Source organism: Condylostylus longicornis, unplaced genomic scaffold (assembly GCF_029603195.1).
Source record: "Condylostylus longicornis isolate FDR11 unplaced genomic scaffold, ASM2960319v2 ptg000036l, whole genome shotgun sequence".
Classification (NCBI taxonomy): domain Eukaryota; kingdom Metazoa; phylum Arthropoda; class Insecta; order Diptera; family Dolichopodidae; genus Condylostylus; species Condylostylus longicornis.
Window position 1 is genome coordinate 1,552,583 of NW_026578005.1, and position 6,957 is coordinate 1,559,539.

Here is a 6,957-nt window from a genome sequence, read left to right on the forward strand (position 1 = left end):
AATTCAATTTATATATTGTAAAAATATGTTAGTTCTAAGTCAAGAATAATTAATGATATTTTTAGTCTAATTTTAAAAATTAAATTTTCTTCAGTGATGACAGATTAAATTTCTGTCACATGTCAATATTTCTTAAATGACATGCAACTTGACTCTCTCTCTCTCTCTCTCTATTTTCGATTTTTGTTATGGTTTTGCAGTGTTGCCGTAACTGTTATGAAAAATAAGAATATTTTAATGTTTGTATATTTTAAAATTTAATATTTTGCTTAAAAATTTGAATGAATAAATTTAATATTTCAATATTTAAACCCAATTACATACTTATTTTGTATAATATGTACTTCAATTTGTATGATTTAATTTTCATTTTATATAAGATTACATAATATATATACATTAAATTCATTTGTATTTTATGAATTTTTCACAAACTATTTATTAAATTTTCTTAATTTTTTCATATATTGTTTTTTCTCTTGTTTTATATTAATAAAAGAATATATATAATATAATTTTAAATTTCTATTATAATTCTCTCCTTTATATTTTAAATTTTGTTTTCTAATAATAATAATAATAATTATATAGAATTTTCTTTTTATAATAATAATCTTGATCCATTTTCAAGGGTTTTTTTTCTTTGTTGCTACATATTTCCTAAATTAAATTTATGTATATATAAGATTAATTTATAATAGTAATAATTGTGTAATTATATAATCGAAAATTAATTCTCATTTTAATTTTTTTTTTAATTTAAAATCTATTACTTATATTTATTTTATAATAATAAATTAATTTAAATTTATATATATATATATGCTATAATATGGAAATGAATATTTGTGTATATAAATTCATTGAAATGTAATATAAATACATTTAATACATAATGTATATGTATATTATGTATATATATACACATATATCATACCCATATGTGTTATTTTACATACACAAAAAAACTTATATTATGAATATCTTATTTTTTTATTATCTACTTTTACATTTCTGAAATTTTAATATTCAATTAAAATTTTTATCGTAATAATGCATTTATTAATAATAAAATTGTAATTAGAATAGATAAACGTAAATTAAGTTTAAGATTAGATAATTTTATAAGATTTGATGGTGAATTGTTGCCGTAATAGGTGACACTTAAATCACGCATTTCATTATCTGTAATAAAAAATAAAATTTAAATATTTTATTAAAAAAATCATACATGATAAAAAAATTTTACATTAATATACATACATAAATATATAAAAAAATATTTACTAGAATAAAATTTTGAAAAGTTCTCTAAAGTTTGGCTAATTTAAGTTCTCTACTTTATTTAACATTTAAAAGGTTGGAAAGAACATTTAGATAAAAAACGAAATTTTTTCAAGCTGAAATTAAATTTCTTTTAATACTAAAATTAATTTTTTTTTTCATTCAAAAGTCAATTATTCTGAATTTACATATGTTCAAAAACATATTAAGACTAAAAACATCAAAACATTTAAATATAATTTTGTGATTTTGTTATTTAAAATAAATTAAGTGCCAAATCATAAAATTTTATATACTAATTCCAAAGATAATACAGAGAAAGAGGAAAGTGAACTCCAATGTCAACAATTCTTCCAAGAAATTGCAAAAAAGAGAGCCTGATATGAACTGTAGTATAAAATTTACTGAACTTTAATAGAAGCCAAAAATTAATAATTATTTCAGGCAAATTTTTAATAGAAATTTGTAACTATTAAATCAAACCCAACCTTAAAGTATGTAAAATATTCTCATAAATTTGCAAAAAACACTTTCACGGCGTTAATATTGGGTATACCAGTTCCAAATGCGAATGGGATTAAGTCTAATTAAATTTTATTGTAGTAAAATTATTCAGTTTTTGTGTGAAATCAATAAGTGATGCGGTACTAAAATATATTTTTCAAGGTCATTCATTTTTCAACAATTCCCTGTATATATATGTAAGTATTATCACATATGTACATATATAATTTTTAATTTATTTATTATTTCAAAATATTTATTATAACAATTGTATGTACAACACAATAAATTAAGACTTTATCCATAAGTTATTAAGCGTCTCAATTCATTTTATATATTTTTACTCCATCATATACTTATGTAATTTTAATGAGTCCCTTGGGAAAATTCTTATATACTTTTTACAAATTTATATTTTCTTTCTTGTAAACAATTAATGTTCTTTTTTTAAAGATCTATTATTAAGAATAATAAATTGTAATTTATATATGTATGTAAATATGTAATGTATAATATACAAATATTCATATATACAGTCGGATCCGGTTAATTGCAAAATAAAAAATTTGAAAAATTATCGTTGTTAACCGGTTTTAGCAATAGTGCGGATAAATGCAAAATTTTTGGAATTAAATGGGTCAACTAATAATTGCAATATAATATAGCAATGAAGGGGTACGATTTTTAGTTTAATTACACATAAATTATACAAACATTTTGTTTTTAGACAACAAAGTTTTTGTTTATTTTCCTATTTGTGTTTATAATTTTTTTTTGAAATATGGACAACGGAATGACATATTATAAGATACAGTTTATGTATATGGCAACATCTAAAGTTTAATCTAAGTAAAAATCATTTGCCATCAGACCTTGTCTCTTGATCTTTTGACTTGCCACAGATTTAACTATAGATTTTGTCGTACATGTAAACGGCTCTTAACAAATTATATTTAATTGCTTTCCAAAAGAAGATTTAGATGATGAAAATGTGTAGTTGAAACGGGATATAGATGTTCCAAATACGGCAATCTCTAGTTTTTGTTTGCAATTTACCCGAGTTTGTACCTAAATATACTTTTCAACTAGAAGAGTTTTCACAATTTATGCAAATTCCATGCGGGTTCTATGCGAATTCCGGTGATCCGGTTAAAGAATTTGAAAAAATTTCAAAAATGGAAAATCGTAAAATTTTTTATACTTTTAACCGTTCATTGCATTTTCGTGAGTTGCAATTGGGGGTGTTCGACTGTACATATATTATATTATGTAATATTATAAATTGACTGAAATTTTATTTTATAATAAAAGAACGAACAACGATCATTCATGAATTCATTGCAAAAAAAAAGAAAAAAAAACGAAATGAATTGAATTAAATGTAATAAAAAAGAAATTAAATGAACGGATGAATCAAATGAGAAAAACAAAAAGAAATAAAATTGAATGCAAAACAACACAACTAACCTGAAAAGCCCAGGTTTCTGTAGGATGAATGATCTAAGAACACATCTGGAAAAATTATATACAAGGTTTGAATTGTTTAATAAAATGAAACATTAAAAAATATAATGGAATTATAATTATAGAAAAATATGTTTTTTTTTTTTTGTTGTATTTTTTATATTTTTCGAATTCATTTTATAACAATAAAAAATTATTTTTGCTTTTTTTACATAATATAAACTTGAATCTTGACTCTACATGTATGTATGGTAAGGTTAAATCTATGTATATATAGGATTAGCATATTATGATATTGCAAAAAATGGCAATGATGTAGAAACAATAATAAAATGTAGCTTATGTATAGGTACAAGAGAATAAATGAAAAGGATGTATTCATTCTTTATTTTTGTTTACCTTTAAGGATGTTAATAAAAATTTTCATTATTTTATTTTTTTTTTATACAATATTTAAAAAGAGGAAAAAAAATAACTCGTTTAGAATAAGATTATTTGTCTATATAAATTTTAATATAAAAATTTCGAATGAATTTTTTTTTATTACAATTGTTACAATTACTCCTTAACAGAATTATACGTACATTTACATTATATAATTTAAATGTTAAAGTAAAATTATTTTATTTAAATTCTATTAAGCATTTTTTAATTTTTATTTTATAGGCTTATTATGTGTGACGATTTTGTAAAGAATTCTATTGAATTTGATAGTTCGGTTTGATTATTGAATGGGAATTTTTCAAAAGTAAAAGAGGTTTATTGTGCCAGGTATTATACAGTAAATTAAGGTACATTAAATGAGAAAAAACCATTAAATGAGAAAATTACAATTAATTCATTTGCCTTACATGTCTAATACTAATGAATTCGCCAGCTTAAGCGGATGAGATCAGTTTGGCGAATTCGCGATCTATAACAGGCATATAAATTTGTATAAATTGATAAACAAATAATGTGACGTTCATATTCTATAAAATTTTTACCTATTTTATGTAAAAAATTATTCCTTTTGTAGAAGAAAATCCACAAAATTTTCATAATATAAAATCATTTAATAAATAAAAGTTGATATAAATTTCCTGTTTTTTCTCGCTGCGTAGAATCTGAATGGGACTAGTAATTTAATTATAGCTTTTACCTTTTATATAAACATGTTTAATGGATTGTTGGAAAATTATATTGAAAAGAATTGAATTCTAAATATATCTTTGAGACATTAGAGAATATGATGTTGTAAGAAATTCTAGTTTTTGTCAAGGTACAAAACTAATTTTTTGAGATAAAATTATATATAGTTTTTAAAAGCTATCGAATTCATATTACACTAGCCATTGAAGTTATATTTTAGCAAGAATTTATAATATTTAATCATACATAAATAGAAACCCATACTTAGTTTCATCACAATAATTTGTGGTCAATTTGGGAACAGGAGCCAAGAGAGAATCGAATTAAGAAAAGCAAATGCAAATGGCTCGGACACATTCTAGGAAGACCTGAACACTCTATAGCAAAACAGGCGATAGAATGAAACCCACAGGGATCAAGAAGTGTAGGAAGACCAAGAAATACTTGGAAGAGAAGTGTGTTGAAAGAAATTGCAGAAGTAGGAAAAACATGGGCCCAGGTTAAAGCGCTTGCCCAAAAATAGTGTAAGATGAAGTCATATAATTATATTGCAGCCTATTTTTAGCAATATATTACAATATATTGGAATATTATGAAAAGAATGAGTCAATAAAATAAAAAATTTCCGAGGCTTAGTTTTTGTAGCATATGCTGTTGATGCAAAAAATTGTAATAAATTTTAAAATTATATTCAAAATTACTGCAAATTTACGTATTTAAAAATTATGATATGAGGGATGAAAATATTTTACTTTTTTCCCAAATTAAAGAATAATTATTTGTTTTTTTGTTTTTTTTATAACCTTCTAGATCGTTAAGGTATGTGAATTTCTTTTTCCACTGTGATGGAAAAGTTGTCTCAAAGGGAATAATTCAGGAGTTTTTCGTAAGAAATATTTTTATTTTAGAAAAACTATTTGTAATTTATAAATTCACGCAAACGTCTACATATTGTTTGTAATATGTATGTATATGTATGTATATTAAGGCTTGGTTTAAAAAAAGAGGGGATGGCTTTTAAAGTAATACAAACAATTCATTTTAGTATTAAATTTATTGTTTTGTTAATGTGTTGATTAATAAGAATTTGTTCAGATCAAGTTGAAAATCGAAAATATATGGAAATAAAAATGTTCATGCGCTCGCCTTTTAATTCAGTTTTATTTGCATTTTAAATATATTATGACATTAGACATGTACATACGTGTACATATATACTTCTAGAATGTATATAAAAAATTAATTTCTTAATGTAAAATGAAAAAATTTTTTAAATAAAATATATTTATTAAAAAAATCCCATTTTCTATAATAATAAATGAATATTAACACACACACTCCACACACAATTTTATATTATTATAAAACTATGTGAAAATCCTTGTTTAGAGAATTAAAATAAAAGAGATAGAAAACCTAGAAATGATCATAATGATTAAAGAAAAAAAACAAAACCAAAAAAAAAAAAACAAAAAGGAATTTTCATTTCTCAATTTACTTACGAGAAATCCTTTTATTTTTTTCTTTGCTTTTATGATTTTAATTTTTTTCTTATTTTATTTCACCCATATAAATTAAAAAACTTTTCACTTACATTTTATAAAATATAAAAATTTTATATATAGAAAGAGAGAAAGAGAAAAAACAAAAATTGCAATCATCTTGTTACATTCTTTGGTATTTAAGGATCTACAAATGTGTTTGTAGAAGAAAAAATGGAAGAAAAACAAAAACAAAAAACAATAATAATGTGTGTACACTTTTTTTTTGTTTATTTGAGATTTTTGTTGTTTTTGGTTTTTTCATTTTGTTTGCTATTATTTACAAGAATTCTTAAAGGATACAATGTAAAAGTTTTAAAGTAATATAAAAGAGCGGCAGTATACTTAATAAAATTGTATTAAATTTTGTTTAACATGTACACTTACATTTACATACATTATAATATATAATTGTATTCACACACATTCATTGAAGAATGAATGAAGAATTGTGAACATACAAAAAACAAAAAGAAAAAACTAGATCTTGAAACTTACTTAAGAATCTTTAAGAATAATAGGTAAAGTGTGTTATTCAATGGAAATTTGTTTAAGTGTTAATAGGAAATAGAACGAGTGTTCTTACATAATGTTTATTGGGTACATACTAAAGTTTTTGTTTTTTTTTGAACAAACTTGTTATATAGATTTTTACGTGAGAATTAAGACATACTGTTATATGTTTGGTGGCATCTGTATTTATAGAATTTTTCAAAAATATTCATTTAATTTTCATTGAAATTTTGCAGATTTAGTGTACAGATTATTAGTTGTAACTGCAACAATTTGAAAACAGCTCGAATTGGATGTTCGAATGCATTATAAAGATAAGACAGCATCAATCATCACAATGCTAGTAAATATAAATTTGTCATACTAGTAGCAGAAACTATGAAACGCCTGATATCATGAAAATCTTAGTGTGATAATTCATTTTAATTTTATTTTGAGGAAAAAATAGGATAGCATAACTTATTTAGAGAAATTTTATTCAGCCCATTTAATTTTAATGTTCGAATATTTTAATAAGAAG